The sequence below is a fragment of the Panthera onca genome, chromosome D2, assembly GCF_046562875.1.
Source record: "Panthera onca isolate mPanOnc1 chromosome D2, mPanOnc1 haplotype 2, whole genome shotgun sequence".
NCBI lineage: Eukaryota > Metazoa > Chordata > Mammalia > Carnivora > Felidae > Panthera > Panthera onca.
Window position 1 is genome coordinate 18,901,295 of NC_138349.1, and position 22,149 is coordinate 18,923,443.

Consider the following 22,149-nt stretch of genomic DNA (forward strand, 5'->3'; position numbering starts at 1 on the left):
ACAAATATGCTCCCAATATCTGGAAGAAAGGGAAACCCAGTTAACAAATATGCAAATATATGAAAACTTAAACTGGACAAGTACAAAGAAGATGCATGTATGACTGCATTTAGCAGGTGCACCTGACATTCCCTGAGAGAGTTGGAAAAGACTTCTGCAAAAACTGAAGAATGAACAGATGTAAGTTGGGTGAAGGCAGAGGGAGCACAGAGCATTCCAGGAAAGAGAAGAGCACAGAAAACCCTTGAGGCCAGGATGCAGAGACCACAAAGAAAGGAGATATAATATGAGCATACAGAGTTGGGCAAGATCATGCAGAGTCTTCCAGGTCATATATATGACTTTATCCTAAAAGCATGGGAAAACATTGAAGTAGTTAGTGGTGGGAGGGAACTGAATGTCTCATGTAAACAGAGTTATGGTCTGAAAAGATTACTCTGGTCTCATTGGGGAGAATGAATTAGAAGGAGGGCAATAAGGGGGCGCCTGGGTGGCGCAGTCGGTTAAGCATCCGACTTCAGCCAGGTCACGATCTCGCGGTCTGTGAGTTCGAGCCCCGCGTCAGGCTCTGGGCTGATGGCTCGGAGCCTGGAGCCTGTTTCCGATTCTGTGTCTCCCTCTCTCTGCCCCTCCCCCGTTCATGCTCTGTCTCTCTCTGTCCCAAAAATAAATAAAAAACGTTGAAAAAAAAAATTAAAAAAAAAAAAAAAAAAAAAAAGAAGGAGGGCAATAGGGGATTAAGGGAAATTAATTAAGAGGCTATTAAAAATGTTCAGACAGAAAGGCATACATTGACTATTGACATTGGAGCTGGAGAGAAATGTTTAGATTGGAAAGATATTGGAGTATAAATTCCATAGGAATTGTTGCTAGATTGATATGGAGGAGTAAAGAATGACCTCTACTTCCTGGCTTGCATAACTGGATGAATTGTAGTGCCATTCAGTGATACAGGGACCATCAAGAGAGGGCCAGGTTTGGAGATGAAAATCATGTTCAGTTTAAGACCATTTTTTTAATTTGGAGCAACTTTGAGTTTGAAATAAAGGCATTAGGTAGACAGTCAGATACACAGGTCTCCAGTTTAGGAGAGAACTCCGAATCAAAAGGATAGATTTGAGAGCCATTGGCATAGAGAAAATAATTAGAACCATAGACAAGAAGGAGATTACCTAAGATGCACTGGAGTCAGATTGGGGTCAGACTGGAGTGGATGAAGGAGTGGCTAAGAGATAAGGAAATAAAGACAGCAAATATAGACAACAGTTTTGAAAAGTTTGGCTGTGAAGGGAATATGGGAGACTGGATGATAACTAGAACAATATGTCGAGTCTTTCCCCCACCTTGGCCTTAGCTACCATTCTCACTTCTTGACTTCAAATAGTTCCTTGTATGTGTGTGTGTGTGTGTTCATGTGTGCATGCATGGGCATGTGTTCCTGTGAAGATCTTTACTCACCTTCTGTTTTCTGTGTTCCTGGCCATAGTTCTAGGTGACTGCCTACCATGGTCCCAAACTCACTCATGACCCCTCTCCCACTGGCCTTGTTATTGGATCCCACGATACCAGATCTGGAAGTTTTACAGAAATTATTGTGCATGTGTCTTGAGTGGAGGGATAAGAGGGAAGAGTTGGGTTGATCCCAGATTCTTGACCTTTCTGTCATCAGTTGAATTCAGTCTTACAGCTGGAATATGCTGGAAATCATAGCCTTCACTGTAACAACAGATAGCCTTTACTGAATTATTACTATATGCCAGGGGCTGTGCTGTGTTTCACACAGATCTCATCTTTTAATCTTCACAACTATAAAGTAAATACTATTATCATCACCCCCATTTTACAGAAAAAAGCCTCATGGATAAGACTTAGAGATATGAGATGGTTTGCCAAACACCACACAGAGCTGAAGTGGTAGGGACCACGTGTCCACTCAGACAAGTTCTAGAACTCAGGCTCATCACCACACTGCTCTACTTCCTCTCCATCCTCCCATCTCAGAGCATTTAGATGGATTATCTTCCTTCGGTCTTTGAAACAGCTATATCCTTGTGTCCAGTCACAAAAGTAACAAGTACCCATGAGATTTCTGATAATTTTGATTCATAGCTGAGTACAGGGAATGATGTTTACTGGAAAGGGTGCTGAATTAAGAAGAACTGGCACTGACTGTTGATAGCTGTGTGGTCCTGGGGGACTTAATTCACATTTCTGAGCTTCAATTTCCCATTAGTTAATTAGAAATAATACTCACTGCGTGCTGAAAATGAGCAAGGCATTTTCATATCCATTGTCTCATCAAACGCTTACCTCCCCCAAAATCCCATGTGAGGTAGTTATATCAATATTCCCATTTTATAATTGAGCAAATGAGTCTTATTGAAGTAAATACGTGGTACATTTCTCTGGACATAACACCTACCTGTGTCCAAGGCCGGTCCCTTATGCCTGCCTGCAAAATCTGCCAAACAAGCTCCCATCCATGACCCTCTGGGAAGTTTTCAAGCTCTCAGTCCTCCCAGCCACCTCTTTCACCTCTTCAGTCAACAGTTAATAACTGAGTTCCCACTCTGTGTGAGCCCCTGTATCATTGGGGGAAAGGAGACTTTCTCAACACCTTTTGAAGCTGGTATGATGGACAGCTTGGTAGAGCTGTCATCTTTTTAGGGAAGCTGAGTCCCTCCTGCTACGTCCACTCCATCTCAGTGCAGCCTGTTTTTATTTGCATGTCTACTAGGTCTCCCGCAGAAGGGAAAGGAGGAGGATGTGGCAGCAGATGTACATCAGGGAAGGATCATTAGTCCATGCTAATGCTGTCTGCATAGAGATGGCCCACACACTGCACAGTGGGCCTGGGGCCCTTGGTGTTCACTCAAGGCATCCAGCTGACCAGAACCTCTACTCCATGGGCAGAATGAGTCTGATGATTATGGTTATAAGAGGCTAATAGCAAATGTGGTCATTAAAAAATCAGTCCCAAGCAAGCACAACTTCCAAATGGTAAGAAAACAAGGGCTGTTTCTTGTGGTGACATTATTTCAACCTGGAATAACACTGTCATGACCACAGGCAACCATCACCCTTAGAAAAGTATTTGTCCTTAGATATTCACATGTTAGTTCCCTCTTGAGGCCATGCGTATGGAGAGGTTTCCTCCCCGTGGTGGGGCAGGAGCCTACTGGAAAGAGCTTACACTCAAGGCGTGAAGCCTTGATGCAATATCCTCTTCACCACTCAGATGCTTCTGACTTTGACCAGCTTCCATCACTTCTCTGTCCTGATGATGTTAACAACTGAAGTCGCTTCCCTGTCTTTCCCAACATCCTTCAAAACCAACTGCAGGGAGAAATGTGGGGGTTTATTTGTCCCTTTTCAGGTTTTTAATTGCCCAAATTCCATATGACAGTACATCCAGCCAAAACCCTAAAGCAATTTTAGAGATTTCTCAGTAAGATTAGAATATGTGCCTATTTGTGTCTATATTCTTACATTGACTGCCACGACTGCTTTGAAAAAAATTTTGACTCTGACAGGGCTCTAATTAATGACAGAATGTTAAAGTTCACATCAGTGCCAAGCCTTTAAAATTAATGCAAATTTAACTTTAAACAAGTTTAGGTGAAAATGACCTGAAAATAATTGATGGGGGTAAATTGCTGATTTTGTTTTCTTCTCCTAGCCTGACCTTTTTGGCTATTCAAGAATTAGTAGGAATTGCAGTCAAGTAAAGACGATATCAGCATTAAAGGACAACTACCCCACATGCCCACCCTTCCCTTGCTGGAGAAGCAATGGCTTCCCACTAAAGCCTTTGGGTGTTATCCAAAAAATCTTCCAGCCTAGAACAGCAGTCTGTCTCCAAGAGAGCTTTATGATTTGCCCTCTTCGTTTTTCACTCCAACCTTAATACACACCTGCATACACAATATTTAACCTGGATTTGGTAACTTCTTACCCTTCCCTTCCCTTTTTCTCCCTTTTCTGTATTTCCATTTTCTTCCTCCTTCCTTTATATTATGGCAAATTTTACTTTAAGTTTGTCCTCTACAGCAGATACCTGAAAAGACTGATAGTTGATTCTGCTAAAAATATTCCTTTTTGCATTTGTATGCATACATGTATTTGATGTTGCCTTTTCAGTATTTCCCACCAGCGTTCCATGATTCTCCCTTATGAATGGCACATGAAGAGTTCTCTATACTAGGCAAGATACAACTTAGGATTCTACCTGAAGGTTGGTGTCATCCCTTTAGATAAATATTCTTGTTCTTTAGAACAAGATTCCTAATCTGCTTTCTTGGTGTGGAGCTCTATGGTAGGCACCCCAACACTCCTTCCACCATACCCCCTATTTTTTCTTGCATATTTTTCCTCTTAATCTTTTCTATTAGGTCTGTGGACATAGGTTGAGTATCATTTTGACAGCCCAGGCCACTGTTATTAAGCAGACAGAGAATTGATGGGTGGTTGGTTGAAATCCTGCATGTTGGAGCTATAGGAAATACTGTTTCATCAATTCAGTTATCAGATGTTCTCAAAAAGCATATGCCGACCCAAGGAGCTTTACACAGTGTCCACATCATCCATTTTGCTTCCTTGTCATGATATGCTTTGGCCCCTCTTCTATATATATTTGGAGCTTCTTTTATAGCCGGGAAAACCCTGTCAGCTTGAAAACTTCCCAGGTCCCAATAACAAATGCAGAAACTTTGCCTAAAGATATTGGGAACTCCTCTTGCAAGATATTCACTCATATCTAAGAGAATTGTGTCCTCTCTGTTCTTCTCTGACCCCTTTGTCCCAGCAGAATGAGGATTCCATGCATTTTCAAATTTGAAAATTCTGAAACTTCTCAGGAAGTTCTCTTGAAAGCCATTGCCTTATCTTTACCTGCAAACCATCCCAATATATACCAGAAATCAGGTCCCTGTACAACATGATTGTTGAAAACAAAACCAGCCTGGAAAAATCTTACCTCTAGTCTTGACTTGCTCATTGTGCTATTCAGATCTTAGCTTAAATATTACTTTTTCAGAAAAGGCTTCCTGACCCTCCTTCCTTCCTTTTTTCCTCCCTCCCTCTCTCTTTCTCTCTCTCTCTGTCTCTCTCTTTCTTCCTATCTATCTGTCTATCTCCCCAAAGGAAAGATAATTCTATGAAAGCAAGGACAGTTTTTGCTTTACCTGCTGTTGAATTTCCAGCACTGCATCAATGCGTTCTTCCTGTGTAACAAACCGTCTCTAAAACTTAGTGACCTAAAACAACAAACCATTTAATTACTTGCTTATGGTTCTGTGGGGCAACAATTTAGAAGGGACTACAATGAGACAGTTTTTCTCTGCTCATCATGGTGTCAGCTGGGTTCACTTAGGCATTTGCTGTCAGTTTATGGTCACTGGTCAACTCATAGACCTGGGGGTTGGCTGATTGTCAGTGAGACCAATGACATAACTGTGTGCTCCTCATCTGGTAGACAAGCCTGGACTCTTTCATATGGTGGTGGTCACAGGGTTCCCAAGAGCAACCAGAGAGGGTGAACTCTAATGACCAAGCACTTTCAACACCCTGATTGAGGGCGCCTGCGTGGCTCAATTGGTTAAAAGTCTGATTTCAGCTCAGGTCACGATCTCGCTGTTCACGAGTTCCAGCCTGGCATCAGGCTCTGTGCTAACAGCTCAGAGCCTGGAGCCTGCTTCAGATTCTGTGCCCCCCCCCCCCCCGACCCCGCTCTCTCTGTCTCTCTCCTGCTCATGCTCTGTCTCTCTCTCTCTCCCTCAAAAATAAATAAACATTAAAAAAAAGTATGTTTAAGACCCTGATTGCATCATACATGCTAATATTCCCATTGGCCAAATAAGGTCACATGTCCAAGCCCAGATTAAAGGAGTGGAAAAAATACACTCTTTGTCTTCATGGAAGAAGCCTCAAAGCCACATTGCAAAGGGCCTGTATGGGAAAGCAGATACAAAGATAGGATAAATTTATGACTATTTCCACAATGTATAACAAGTACATGGTGCATGGTGGGCACTCAATAAATACTTGCTGAGTAAATGAATGGATGAACTAGTGAAAAATGAACTATCCAAATCTACCAGGTAACATCTCAAGTCCCCACATGGGTTCTAGTTCCTGATACTAAGTATCATGTTTATCAGGCCATGGTTTCTGCCCTTAAAGAGTTCATGATCTAAAGCAGTCTGAAGTTCTGCCTGATTTTATCCTCTGGAGTACGTGCTTATAAGAGTTCCTGTATCCACAGTGACGGATACACTTCAAAGAGAAAAACATGCATGCCTTGGACCACATCACCAGAGGCACAAACCTACCAATCTGGGAGATGAACAACCATGAATTCAAAGTCAGTTGCCAATGGGCCAGGTTTTTCTTTTTGAATCTGCAGTAATTTGTATTTATGTCCTTAAAGCCGTCTATTTGTATATATACAGAATAGAAATTCAAATGAGAGGAATCCCTCTATGTTACAACAACCCTGTGATCTCCATCATCTTCTCACATTTTGCAGTTGAAGACTCATGATAGGTCAGGTCAGGTTTAAAACTTATGTCACGCTGCCACCCTACAAAGATGCGGAATATTTGGATAAACAAAGAGACAGATTGGGGAAAGCCTTTCACTGCTTAGCATTTCAAAATTCTTCCCCTCTGTCTCCGCATTCAAATCTTACTTACCTGTCTTACGCGGAAATCTTGATGCCTGCATCCTTTCCAGATCCTGATAAAAATGATCTTCAGACTAGCCACATTTCCCTCTTAATTGGATTCCACAAGTGGACCCTTATTTGGAGGTTTTAGGGAACCCTTTCTGCAGTCCTACTGAGAGCCAACAAAAGCAGATAGCTGCATTGCAGGATGTGGCTTAGATATGTAGCAATAGAGGCTTCCTGATATTGAACCCCCAGAATTAGACTCCCCACCTCGTTGCAAACTTTCCTGCACAGCCAGAGTCCTCTCCTCATGGGGACTTGCTCTAAACATTAAAATCAGGATTGAGCAAACCAGAATTCTAGTTTCTTTCTTTCTTTCTTTCTTTCTTTCTTTCTTTCTTTCTTTCTTTCTTTCTTTCTGAGGGAAGTTAGGATAAGAGTGGAAAATTAAGAGAAAGAGGCCAAAGAGGTTTCTCTCATCCCAACACCTTGAACCCACTGTATATTTTCTAAGGTTTGCCTTGGAAGATCCAGAGTTTTCATCCCTAGTTCCCCAGAATAAAATGCCCATGCTGCTTAAGTATCCTCAGCTACACCAAACATACCCATACTTGTGTTGGATATCATTGTCTTAGGTTTGGGATTCAGAAAAACTTTGAGGCTTTCTTGTGCTTCATTATCTGAATTGTTCCTTGTTCCTGAATTGTTCAAGTCTTTCTCCTGCCAGGCTGCAGCAGAGAGTGAAGAAGGCAAGAAACCCATGGCTGGCTGACATCATTTTTGGCCGCAGCCACTGAGTATCCCAATTGTGCTTTGAACTCCAGACTTCATCTCGCTGAGGTCCTTAGCTAGACTGATCAGTCAAGCCAGGATTTATAGAGACGCTTCTCTGCACCAAGTGAAATGCAAGCACATAGAAGTGTTGCTAAATTTGTAGGGATGGCTTTCATCACGCTCCCCTGTGCTGTGTGATTTATTATGAAAGGGGGACAGACGTGCCCATCCGCCATCTCACTCACTAAACTGACAAGGATAGCATTTCCAGGGATGATATTAACATTTTAAAATAAAATTGTCACCTTGTTATCTTAAATGTATCCAGAGGAATCTAAATACTTTAGCAATGGGATATTCACTCTCCTCAGTTTAAAACACACATACACACAAGAATAAGTTCTTTAACAGTTGGAAATTTTACATCAGTCCCTTTTCTCCTTGAATTTAAATTCCCATTCCACTTCCCACACAGAATTTCATCCTAATGTAATGTATTTTAAGCTTGAAACTGTTTTATAGAAAACCCTATTATGCTTTTCTGCTCAAAAGTATTACATATAAATGGATATGTAACTTTTTATTGCCTGTGAGCATAAGGCTGTATTAACTTTTTTTCTGTGTGAGATACCATTAAAACTATTATGTTGTACATTAATCAAAACAACAAATATATTGTAAATTATGAAAACTATTTTTAAACAAATAACACACATTGTTAGAATGGGGCAGGATTCAACATTAATTCATTTCCCTCTCTTTTTGTCTTTAAAATGTGAACAATGACAAGCCATATTAAAGATTTCATATAACAATACCACTCAATTCTTTGAGCTCTTTCTGAGTTACATACTAAAAATCACAGGGATTTATCACTAACAATAATTGTTAATGATCTATTTATTGACAGCTCAGATTGAATTGTCCCTTAATTTATTGAAAACAAATTTTATTGGAAACTCTCCTACAAAAGGGTAGATTTCTAAATTATTAGTCATTCACTTTCTCCACACCAATAATAGCATTTCATAATGTGTTTGTTTAGTGCCCAAGAGGTTTCTACTCCCTTGGACAATGCTTCTTCATGAGAGTTAGAATAGTAGGAGATGTGTTTTTCTTTTGTAAAGCTGGGGGAGAAAGAAACGTCAGCACTATCTCATGCACTTTAACAGGGAATCTTCAATCTGAAGATTGATTTCCATAAAACTACACCTGCCCTGATAACCAATGTTATTCTGATAAACCTATTCTTTGAAACAGAAAAGCTCAGATTTGCAGTATTTGCTGAGTTCTATCTTAATTAATATTTCCATGATATTAATCTGAGATGACTGAACTGCAGAGATGGGAACAGATGCACATCAGCCAAGAACAAGATTTTCTACTTACAGAGTTGTGTTGAGTCCCCAGATTAGTTGCTTATAGAATTCTGCAGTCTCAGAGTTGGAAGGGACCCTATGGAACATTGGCTTCTTTGTCTATTACTTGCAGGAATGCTCCTCCATAATATTCTCTAGAGGTGAACATATAATTTCTGGTGAAAAGTTCCCAGAAATCTTGGCTTTTGCCATCACAGCATGCTTAATTCCAGTTGAGACCAGTGTTAATTATTTGCTTTTTCTTTACATCAGTCAAATTCCATTCCGTGTTAATTTCAACAAGCTCTTTCTGATATGCCTTCTGAAGGCTTCAGAATAAATCTAATCCTCTTTCATGGGGCAGACTTCAATTATTGGAGGATTTTAATTATAATGTGGTCCCCCTCTTAACCTTTCAGTGTATAAAGCAAGAATCAATGCACGCAGTGATTTACATTGGGGTGCACGGGCTATGAAAGTCCTTCCTCATTGAAGGAAGGCCCTCTGATATTGTTTATAAATACACTATTTTACTTTTGGCATTGAAGCATTAACCTTCTGCATAGATGGACAGACATTGATATAAACAGATCCATGATCATACACAGGGGAAGTTAAGAAGCCCTGTTACTTCTAAATCATATGTAAATCATTAATTATCCCCAAAGCATATCTATTTTCTATATAGACAGATACCCTCTTGTCTTTAGTTAACTGACAGACGCTAGTAAGTTCGACAAGTTCATCAACTCATACAGAATCATCTTCTTGGAAAGGATTGGATCCAAGCCAGTCTGAATGGGTTATGACTGCCTATCCAGGTTTATAACCTTCTTTTTGAGTTCTTAAATAGGATCATTTACATTATGAGTCTTTGTTTTCTAACTGGGTTTCCAGCAGGCCAGGGCAAGGCAAGAAAAACTCCTAATAGCATGGCAGTCATGAAATTGTATCTCCTTTGAGAGTAGAAATGAAGTGGTAGGACTGAACGTTGCAGTGATGAAGAGAAATGTGTATGGATTAGGGAAGGCTCTCTGAGAAGGTGATTCTAGAAGCAGAAAACTTCTGGGTATTTTCAGTCAAGAGTAAGATCTGAACAACATGAGAGGTCATGTGGATAAGTATATCTCAGTATATCTCAGTCAGTAGAAGCTTCAGTTAAATTTGTGGCTGCTGCCACTCTACACAAATAAGGGGAGGTAGACTTTATTTCTTGGTAAAGTGAGAGACTGTAATAAGTGATATGGATCACTGATGCCCCTTGTACTGTTGGGTAAAACACCCAAAGTTTATCTTGATCTTTAATGTATAAATAGAGAGGTGAATGATAACTGATGAGACCAAGGCTAGCAAGTTTTCAGAGGGGTCCTTTCTGTGACAGCAGACAGCTTCAAGAGAGTTTTTCAGGGCAAAGACTCATTGTGTGTATCATCCTTCACTTGATTAGATAGAAAGGGAAGCCAGTTTGGAAGTGTTATGAATCAGTCTATTTATCATATAACACCAAATAATTATTTAAGTTGACTGCTGATAATTAGGCCCAGGAAAGTCACATATAGCTTATAGTCTTTGAGAGGAAAGAGTCTTTCCATTTTGCATTATGTCGTGGCCTAGATAATGTATTTGGGTATAACAAAACAGAAAGTAATTCTTAGAGATTGCATCCCTCATATACTAACACTGTTAACAAATGGAGGGGATCAATTATGCAAGACTTATAATTTGGAGAACATAACAGATCATCCACACATTATTTAAGAACAGAGTCCTGAGCGATTTGGATACTTCTAAAGCTACAGTTAAATAATTCTAAGAATTAAGAGGGTACTTTGTAACTTCTGGATGTGTGTGTGTGTGTGTGTGTGTGTGTGTGTGTGTGTGTGTGTATTTATTATTGATTCCCCCAAGTAAATGCAAATAAATATGTGGGTCTGTATGCCTCCTCCCTTTCCTGCAATCCCAGACCCTAAAACCATCAATCTGGAAGACAGCTGCTTATTCTACAGTGAGACAAATCAAGTTAATAGGAGTATACCAAAGACAATAAAAAATTAAAATACCAGCTTAGGTATGACTTCAATGCAAAAGAAGCAGAGTGTTCATCAGGAGTAGGCCTTACTTACCTCACCAGCCATAGGGCCCCAGAGAGGGGAAACATCAAAGTCTTTGCTACCCTCTGTTCCCATTCAAGTGGCCAAGGCTGAGTAGAAGTGCATTCCTAAAGCCATTTGATTGTACCAAAAACTTTGGAGGAAAATGAACCAGAGCATGGTTAAGAGAAGCCTTTATTCAAAATTGCATGAGAGAGCTTCAAAAGAACATTATAAATGAAAAGCGAAAAGTACATAGATTTTTAACAGCTTTTGCAAGCCCTCTTGCAGAAAAGTTTAGCCCGTTTGGGGAGTAGTTGGACAAAAAAAATGGTTCTAAAACCAGAGGGAAATTGTTCTTTCAGATGAGTTGCCTTTGGCTGGGCAACTTAGATTAACCAAGTGGGGTGGAATATCACTGTTAGGGGCTAAAGTCAATTACAAGAGGGAGTAGGGAAAACAACCATGGGGAACAAGAACCATAGAAGAAATTCTCAGCCTCTTGAGAGTCTCTTACACTCCAAACACAATCACTTTCTAATTGAGGATATGTATTTTGTAATGTGGCTATTCAATCCTACAATTCAAGATTAGAGCATATGGTCTCTCTACCCAAAGTTGTAGTTAACCACTTGGTTGTAAAAGAAAGCATTATCATTCCCACTTACAACAGCTTTTGTTTCCTTGTGGTTCTCTAAATCGTAAACATGAGTTTCTCATTCCCTTTGTTATATAATAAAGGCCAATGTGCCTCACCTTTCCAAAATAGCTTCATCATACTCTTCATCAACTGTGGCAGATGCCTCTGGTAGCTCAAGTTCACCTCTTGGTCCACCTCTGATTCTAGCCTCTGCTATGAATGGTTCTTGGGAACTAAATCTGACCTCATGAGGACTCAAGCACAAGACACGCAGTTTTTCTTTCTTTCTTTCTTTCTTTCTTTCTTTCTTTCTTTCTTTCTTCCAACCCTCCCTCCCACAATCCCTCCCTCTTTTTTTTATTTTCTTCTTTCTCTCTTTCTTTTTCTTTCTTTTCTTTTCTTTCTTTTTTTTCCCCTGGGGATATTCCAATTATAAGTCTGCTTATTATACAGACAAATCAACGCCCTCAGTACCAACCTTAATCAATGTGTGATGGGAACCAGAAGACAAATGTAACTTTCTGTATGTTTCTTAGTGGGTACTAAGGAACTGGGCTTCTGTTACTTATAGGTGTACTTTAGAAAATGCATTCTTAGATTGACTGGCCTTACTTTCCTAGTTCACTTTACCTCCTTCCTGCCTCCTGCTTCTTGGGTAGTTTATGCCCAAGTCTTTATCTCAGACTCTGTTTTGGGGAGAACCCAAACTAAGACATCAATGAAACATAATATATATTAATTTAATGATTATTAAACATTTATTGAGTACATAATATGGATCAGACAGTGTTCTTGATGCTGAAGATACATCAATAAATGAGACAGAAAAAAAATCCCCTCCCTAATGGAGGTATGAGAGGAGAGATATCGTATGGTATTTTTCTTTCTCTGATTGATTTATTCAATCAGAGAATAACTTCACTCATATGTGGAATTCAGGAAACAAAACAGATGATCATAGGGTAAGGGAAGGAAAAATAAAATGACAAAAATAGAGAGGGAGGCAAACCACAGAGACTCTTAAATATAGAGAACAAACTGAGGGTTGCTGGAGGGAGGTGGGTGGGGGCCAAGTGTGGGGGAGGGGCATTAAGGAGGGCACTTGTTGTGAGGGGCACTGGGTATTACATGTAAGTGATAAATCACTAAATTCTACTCCTAAAACCAATACTACAATATTTGTTAGCTAACTTGAATTTAAATAAAATCTAGTAGAAAAAAATCCAAAAAAAATTCAAAATAACAAAAAACACAAAACACTCAAGAATGTAAATTCTGTACAATCTCATGAAGCTTATATGTATATCCCTTCTATTTCTTCCTAGTCTTGCCACAAGCTAGACTACCTCCCTTCTCTATCTGCATTCTATAGATCCTTTAAAAAAATGAAATGAAATTTTATTCTGATGATAAGAGTAATGTAGGTCCACCACTGAAAATTTAGAAAATATGGAGAAAGTGCAGAGAAGAAAATAAAAGCAAACAGCTACCTCAGCCTAGAGGTGATTCATAATTATCGTGTTAGTTTAATATCTTTCCAGGAATTTAAAACTTGTTATAGTTTAAAAATACATTTAAATACTAACATAGTAAAACTTAACACCAATATACTAAGACAATATATCAAGTACTGTCTTGTCACTTTTCTTTTTCAGATTTTTCTTGGCTCTCTTAATCTATTCGTCTTTTTCAGAGGAACTTTATAATCGTTTCCACAACTCAAAAATAACCATGTTGCTGGTGTGCCTGGCTGGCTCAGTCAATGCAGCATGTGACTCTTGATCTTGGGGTTGTGAATTTGAGCCCCATATTTTAAAAAATAAAAAATCTTTAAAAAACATGTTAGGATTTTGATTGGTATCCATTAAAATCTATAAACTTATTTGGGTATACTTGATGTAATAATAGCCTTTCTACCAAGGAACCAATGTATAATTTTCCATGTATTCAAACCTTAAGAAAATATCTATAGTCTCCTTCAAATAGGTTCCAAGTATTCTTATTAAATTTAGCTCAAACTCTTTTGTATTTTTATTGGGAAGCCTTTCCATTATATTTTAAAATTGGTTATAAAGAAAAGATAACTGTTTTGTATATTTGTAACTATCCAGTTTCCTAAGCTTTTACGAATTCCAATACTTTTTCAGCTATTCTCTAGAGGTTTCTGGAAGATAGGCAGATTCAAGTGAGACTCCACATACCTCAAAAACTTCTTTCTTTTTGCTTCTGTATCCATGCATTATCTTACTTCTCCCAGAAGATATGGCCGGTTAATCTGATCGGTCAAGATCCAGGACTGTTGATTAGATACACTAACAATGGAAATAGTCTAATGTCCCTTTTTCTGTGTGTTATATTTATCCAATTTTGGTTATCAGGTTATACTAATATAAGGGTTTTGCTTATAAAAAGACAAACTGGGAATCTTTCTATCTCTTTTTATGAAAGACTTCAAAGAACATGGATATTGTCTGTTCCTTAAAGAATCCACCTGTTGAATTTATTTGGGTATATTAAACATCATAGAGATGTTTTGGTTTGGTTTGTTTTAATTGGGGGAATGGGAGAGAAAAAGTTTCCTTGATTACTGTCCAATTCCTTTTTTCTAATGAAGTCAATTTTGATCATTTATATCCTCCACAAACATCAATTTTAGTCAAACATTTTAATGACATATAAAAATAATTTTAGGGGTGCCTGAGTGGCTCATTCATTTAAGCATCTGACCCTTGATTTTGGCTCAGCTTATGATCTCAGGAATCCCGAGATCAAGCCCCGCACAGAGCTCAGGGCTGACAGGGTGGAGCCTGCTTGGGATTCTCTCTCTCCCTCTCTGCCCCTCCCCCACTTACATGCTCTCTTTCTCTCAAAATAAATAAATAAACTAAAAAAAACTAGATTTTTCCTACATGTTATGAACACTTTTTAATTTCTTTTAAGTTTATTAATTTTGACAGAGAGAGAGAGAGAGCGCGCGCGCGCGCGCGCGAGCGCAGTGGGGGATGGGCAAAGAGAGAGAAGGAGAGAAGCCCAAGCAGGCTCTGCACTGATAGCATGGAGTCCAATGCAGGACTCCATCCCAGGATGATGGGATCATGACCTGAGCCAAAATCAAGAGTTGGGCACTTAACTGAATGAGCCACCCAGACACCCCCTCTTTTTCATTTCTAATGGAAGATAGCCTTACCACCCCACTCTCTTATTTTCTCTCTCCTTTTTCCTCAAGATACATACATTTCATCAACATATGTGATTATTACATAGAACTGCTTTTTTGTTTATTAATGATTCTCTCTGCTTTCTAATTCATTCATCTTTTTCATTCTTTTCTCCTACTAGAGAATAGTTTTTAATATTCTAACTTTGTGATTTTGATAATTATTTCCTCTATATTTATTCTTTGGTATATAAACATAAAAGTATCTATGATAATGTAATTTCCTTTGAGTGTTGCTTTGATCACATCTCATAAATTTGATATGTGGAACTTTTATAGTAGTTATTTTCTAAATGTCTATAACTGCAATCTTCATTTCCTCTATAATCTGAAGGGGTTTTTTTTGTTTTTTTTTAATTTATTTATTTATTTATTTATTTTAATATATGAAATTTACTGTCAAATTGGTTTCCATACAACACCCAGTGCTCATCCCAAAAGGTGCCCTCCTCAATACCCATCACCCACCCTACCCTCCCTCCCACCCCCCATCAACCCTCAGTTTGTTCTCAGTTTTTTAACAGTCTCTTATGCTTTGGCTCTCTCCCACTCTAACCTCTTTTTTTTTTTTCTTCCCCTCCCCCATGGGTTTCTGTTACATTTCTCAGGATCCACACAAGAGTGAAACCATATGGTATCTGTCTTTCTCTGTATGGCTTATTTCACTTAGCATCACACTCTCCAGTTCCATCCACGTTGCTACAAGAGGCCATATTTCATTTTTTCTCATTTCCACATAGTATTCCATTGTGTATATAAACCACAATTTCTTTATCTATTCATCAGTTGATGGACATTTAGGCTCTTTCCATAATTTGGCTATTGTTGAGAGTGCTGCTATAAACATTGGGGTACAAGTGCCCCTATGCATCAGCACTCCTGTATCCCTTGGATAAATTCCTAGCAGTGCTATTGCTGGGTCATAGGGTAGGTCTATTTTTAATTTTCTGAGGAACCTCCACACTGCTTTCCAGAGCGGCTGCACCAATTTGCATTCCCACCAACAGTGCAAGAGGGTTCCCGTTTCTCCACATCCTCTCCAGCATCTATAGTCTCCTGATTTGTTCATTTTGGCCACTCTGACTGGCGTGAGGTGATATCTGAGTGTGGTTTTGATTTGTATTTCCCTGATAAGGAGCGACGTTGAACATCTTTTCATGTGCCTGTTGGCCATCCGGATGTCTTCTTTAGAGAAGTGTCTATTCATGTTTTCTGCCCATTTCTTCACTGGGTTATTTGTTTTTCGGGTGTGGAGTTTGGTGAGCTCTTTATAGATTTTGGATACTAGCCTTTTGTCTTATATGTCATTTGCAAATATCTTTTCCCATTCCGTTGGTTGCCTTTTAGTTTTGTTGGTTGTTTCCTTTGCTGTGCAGAAGCTTTTTATCTTCATAAGGTCCCAGTAATTCACTTTTGCTTTTAATTCCCTTGCCTTTGGGGATGTGCCGAGTAAGAGATTGCTACGGCTGAGGTCAGAGAGGTCTTTTCCTGCTTTCTCCTCTAAGGTTTTGATGGTTTCCTGTCTCACATTCAGGTCCTTTATCCATTTTGAGTTTATTTTTGTGAATGGTGTGAGAAAGTGGTCTAGTTTCAACCTTCTGCATGTTGCTGTCCAGTTCTCCCAGCACCATTTGTTAAAGAGACTGTCTTTTTTCCATTGGATGTTCTTTCCTGCTTTGTCAAAGATGAGTTGGCCGTACGTTTGTGGGTCTAGTTCTGGGGTTTCTATTCTATTCCATTGGTCTATGTGTCTGTTTTTGTGCCAATACCATGCTGTCTTGATGATTACAGCTTTGTAGTAGAGGCTAAAGTCTGGGATTGTGATGCCTCCTGCTTTGGTCTTCTTCTTCAAAATTACTTTGGCTATTCGGGGCCTTTTGTGGTTCCATATGAATTTTAGGATTGCTTGTTCTAGTTTCGAGAAGAATGCTGGTGCAATTTTGATTGGGATTGCATTGAATGTGTAGATAGCTTTGGGTAGTATTGACATTTTGACAATATTTATTCTTCCAATCCATGAGCAAGGAATGTCTTTCCATTTCTTTATATCTTCTTCAATTTCCTTCATAAGCTTTCTATAGTTTTCAGCATACAGATCTTTTACATCTTTGGTTAGATTTATTCCTAGGTATTTTATGCTTCTTGGTGCAATTGTGAATGGGATCAGTTTCTTTATTTGTCTTTCTGTTGCTTCATTGTTAGTGTATAAGAATGCAACTGATTTCTGTACATTGATTTTGTATCCTGCAACTTTGCTGAATTCATGTATCAGTTCTAGCAGACTTTTGGTGGAGTCTATCGGATTTTCCATGTATAATATCATGTCATCTGCAAAAAGTGAAAGCTTGACTTCATCTTTGCCAATTTTGATGCCTTTGATTTCCTTTTGTTGTCTGATTGCTGATGTTAGAACTTCCAGCACTATGTTAAACAACAGCGGTGAGAGTGGGCATCCCTGTCGTGTTCCTGATCTCAGGGAAAAAGCTCTCAGTTTTTCCCCGTTGAGGATGATGTTAGCTGTGGGCTTTTCATAAATGGCTTTTATGATCTTTAAGTATGTTCCTTCTATCCCGACTTTCTCAAGGGTTTTTATTAAGAAAGGGTGCTGGATTTTGTCAAAGGCCTTTTCTGCATCGATTGACAGGATCATATGGTTCTTCTCCTTTTTTTTGTTAATGTGATGTATCACGTTGATTGATTTGCGAATGTTGAACCAGCTCTGCATCCCAGGAATGAATCCCACTTGATCATGGTGAATAATTCTTTTTATATGCTGTTGAATTCGATTTGCTAGTATCTTATTGAGAATTTTTGCATCCATATTCATCAGGGATATTGGCCTGTCGTTCTCTTTTTTTACTGGGTCTCTGTCTGGTTTAGGAATCAAAGTAATACTGGCTTCATAGAATGAGTCTGGAAGTTTTCCTTCCCTTTCTATTTCTTGGAATAGCTTGAGAAGGATAGGTATTATCTCTGCTTTAAACGTCTGGTAGAACTCCCCTGGGAAGCCATCTGGTCCTGGGCTCTTATTTGTTGGGAGATTTTTGATAACCGATTCAATTTCTTCGCTGGTTATGGGTCTGTTCAAGCTTTCTATTTCCTCCTGATTGAGTTTTGGAAGAGTGTGGGTGTTTAGGAATTTGTCCATTTCTTCCAGGTTGTCCAATTTGTTGGCATATAATTTTTCATAGTATTCCCTGATAATTGTTTGTATCTCTGAGGGATTGGTTGTAATCCTTCCATTTTCATTCATGATTTTATCTATTTGGGTCATCTCCCTTTTCTTTTTGAGAAGCCTGGCTAGAGGTTTGTCAATTTTGTTTATTTTTTCAAAAAACCAACTCTTGGTTTCGTTGGTCTGCTCTACAGTTTTTTTAGATTCTATATTGATTATTTCTGCTGTGATCTTTATTATTTCTCTTCTTCTGCTGGGTTTAGGCTGCCTTTGCTGTTCTGCTTCTATAATCTGAAGTTTATTAAGAATGATACTTTAGAATTTCCAGGTTTTTTAAATTAAAATGTTTATTATTAATTTTCATTTTCATTGCTTTGTCTAGTTATCATCCAGTTTAAGAACATCTGCTTCTTAGAATGGTGGAATTGGCTGTAATTTCTCTGGTATCCTTCATTATTCTACCTCTGAGTAATCCTCACTTTCTCTGATCCCCTATCATACTTAGTTTGGATTGCTTGATGTCTTTGTTTTTTTTTGTTTGTTTGTGTCTTATGTCTGTCTCTCTACCTCCGTAAGTAGTAAAAGCAACTTGAGGATAAAGCTCACATTTTATAATTCTTTGTATCCCCCATAGCATCTAACACCTCAAGCATATTAAGTAATCAATAAATACATGTGTACCACTTTATATGTCGGGGAAAGTAAGAGGGATACAAAATGTAGAGGGATCAGAAACCTTGCTAAGCAACTATGTGGTTAGCCATTTTACTAAAATATGTTCACGTTATGCATTCTTCTGTCCTGAAAAATATTGCTCTCCTGGCAATCATCATGGTAACTAATGTGATTATTAATACTGACCATTTGTTGAGCACATGTACATTCTAGGCACTGCTTTAAGAACTTTATATGCTGCATCTCATTTCATAATCCTCACAACAGATCTCACAGGTAAATATGATAATTGTCTTCATTTCCCAGATGAGGAAAGTGAAGCTTAAGGCCGAGACTGTGCCCAGGATTTCCCAGATGGTGAACATGAATCCTGGATCGATTGCGCCTCTGGTCTGTTCCTTCCACTTCTGGTCCACACCAGTTTCTGTAAATTTATTCTCCTGGTCACTTGTTCCTTCCTCCTTTTAGTCCATCCCACATTCAAATGACTAAATGCCTGCTGGTCTATTTTGCCAGAAGCAGTACTAAAAGACAGTAATATAAATGTGAAAAAAACATGGCCCCTGCTTTTGGTGACCTTCCAGAGTCCAATGGAGCCTTTTCTTTGACATGCACCACGCTTTAAAATGTTACAGAATGTGCTAATTGTATCTGGGCTTCCCTGCAGTTCCTCTGTTTCTCTGTTCCCTGCTCCCATGATATTCAGGTGTTTACTTCAGGGTTCAATTTACCCAAGCGGATCCTGGCTGCCAAAACTGGGGCAAGTGAAGTCATTGTATGTTCTTTGTATGCGCAGAAAGAACCCAGGGTTTTAATAGTCTTTCTCCACCCACCTTCAACTTGGTTTCCCTCAGGACAATAACATCAGCTTTAAAGCCAAAGACAATTATGACAATGTTATTATTTCACATGGGGAAAATTGATGTTGCCAGCCTGAAGAGGTGCCAGACTTCTGAAACTCACACAGAAATCACTCTTGGAGGAAGGGAAGACAAGTTTCAGAAACGTTTTATGGGAAAGAAACAATCAAGGTCTTTGTTTGCTCAGACTGCTTGGTCATTTGGGTTCAGAATAGGCTTCACCGAATCTCATCCATAAGATCTCTCCTGCCACACACTGCCATCCTCGCACCTGGCTCAGAGCCTCCACAAATGCCACACCATCGCAAGACTGACACCATGCACTGCCTACAGTAACAGAGATTGCAACAGAGGATAAAAATGAAGGAGGGTCTGAGGGAACCTACCTTTCTGATGTGAAGTCTTCACAGATTTCTAATTTTGCTAAGAGATTTCAGCTGGCCAGATCATCCTCCCCACAGTCATTGCCATCTCATAATTTTCTGTCCCTTCACCTTACTTTTTTTCTCGCTATCTAAAACTCTAATAGTGATTTGACTATTTATCTATGTCTAGTTTTTGTCTCAATAAAAAATAAGGCTGTTACTTTGGTTTATTACTGTATCTGTAATGTTAGAACGGTGTCCAACATACAGCCTGTTCTAAATACCTATTTGTTCAATGATTGAATCTGATATGTCGTCATGACCAGACGATACTTCTGTGTTCATCTTATTTAGTGCCACCTTCTCCAGCTCCTTCATCATCACAATCATGACCTTTACCATCATCACTATGTCAATGGTGGGTCACAATTCCCGTGCTGCCCTTCTACTTTCACGTCCCCAATAGTCTCAGCTCTTACTCCTGTTCTAGGTGAAGTACCCAGGGAAGATGAACACTCCCAGCCCACAGGTGAGGGTGCTGAACTACAGAGCAGTGAATTAACTCATTTGGGGTCACAGTCTGGGCCACTGTCCTGTGTGTTCCTCTCTTGGCAAGGGTGATTTGTAAATGGCTTCTGAAGCAAAGTCCTTTTCTTCTTTGTTCTCTTATAGTACTTCACACAGAGCCTGGTGCATGGGTGGGGGAGGCGTTTACTGAAGGACCAAATGGCACCAGAGTCCTCCATGATTTTGCCTCTAGCTTCCTCCTGTCTTTGCACTCATGCATCCCAGTACCCATCTTGGCCGTTCTTGCCACTGCATATTACCTTTTAGCATTCATCTGTCTGCCCCAAGCATCCTTTCTTGCACCCCTCTGTTGTGGCCCAATCTGCTTATTTAATGAAAGCTTTTCAGGCTCTCCCTGCTTAAATTGATCACTGTTCCCTTGGATGATAATCATACCCTATAACATTCCTGTTGCTACTTCTTTGGAAAATTAGTTAAGTGTGACAGACTTTAAGCCCCTAGAAGGCAGCAGGCATATCAATAGTGCTCATCACTCTATCCTGCCTCAGCACCTAGCAGTGACTGTTAAAAACAGGTAGCATTTGCTGAGCACTTACTATCTGCCAGACACTAGGTTTGCTGATGTATATAGATTATCTAATTTAATTCTCATAATAACCCCATGAAGTGTCATTACTGTCCACATTTTATGAATGAGAAAGCAAGGTTTAGAGTTGTGACATAAGAAATCAAAGCCACCTTTTAGTAGTATCAGTAAACAGGGAACACATTCGAACACTTTGGCCATGTGTGAATCTGCTCTTGAATAACTACCACCTCTCCAGGATTTTTAAAAAATGCTTAGTCAATGTGGATTAAATAATGCAAAAATTACATGGGATGATTTCTGATCTTCAAGTTGTTGTGCTTTATGCCTGATCTCACTTGGGACGGATATCTTCCACCCACCTCACTGAGTGATGTACATTACTCAAATAGAGGTCCCCTTCATATCTAAGACCTCCTTCTTCTTTTGTATTAAAAAAACTGGGGCTCTTGGGTGGCTCAGTCAGTTAAGCAAATGATTCTTGGTTTCAGCTCAGGTCATGATCTCATGGTTCATAAGTCTGAGTCCTGCCTGGGGCTCTGTGCTAACAACGCAGAGCCTGCTTGGGATTCTCTCCTGCCCTCTCTCTCTATCCCTCCCCTGCTCACTCTTCCTCTCTCTCTCAAAAATAAACAAATACACTTAAAAATAAATAAAAATAAAGGAAACTGGCTTCTATATTCTTAACAGCTCTTTCTGTATCTGCTCTGGTGGGAAGGTGTGGTCAATGGTATTCTCCACAAGGTTATATGATTAAGTTGGCTTTCTTCTCTAAATGCATTTCCTGTCTTACAAAGGTTTCCCAGTGGCAAATCTCAATTGCAAGGACTGGGTGCTATTTTCTGACCCCTCCCCGTTCTTCCCTTGCATGAATATAATCTAAGAAGGTGGTATTACCCATATAGGATGTCTCCTCCAACATACTTAACCAAGTCGTGAGGACTCTGGCCTGTTTTCTTAGAGTCTAGCCTAAGAAAAGTGGCTTCTTACTAACCTCTCCAAAGCTATAATTATAATAAGGATTTCCTTGTGTTCATGGCACTGTTTCTAAACTTGCAGAATAAAATAGATGCACACACTGATAATTATTTTCCCTTGACTCCTAGAAGAATCAAGAAGGCATCAGAACTTAGGATGAAGATAAAGAATATACCTGCTTTGTTTGTTTTCTTTCTTCCAAATGTGGCCCTTGTTAAAATGCAGGGAGTGTAAGG

The 22,149-nt window shown here is 39.3% G+C and overlaps 1 long non-coding RNA gene across 1 annotated transcript in view; it reads right to left on the reverse strand.

The window, feature by feature from the left end:
• LOC132684896 (uncharacterized) overlaps positions 1 to 20,141 on the reverse strand; it is a 36,027-nt gene extending 15,886 nt beyond the window's left edge. Inside the window, exons 1-3 of the long non-coding RNA XR_013550639.2 lie at positions 19,843 to 20,141; positions 13,731 to 13,804; positions 5,184 to 5,255 (exon numbers count right to left, since the gene is read on the reverse strand). This is a non-coding gene — a long non-coding RNA (uncharacterized LOC132684896). The remainder of the gene's footprint in view (positions 1 to 5,183; positions 5,256 to 13,730; positions 13,805 to 19,842) is intronic.
• Positions 20,142 to 22,149: the final 2,008 nt, after the last annotated feature.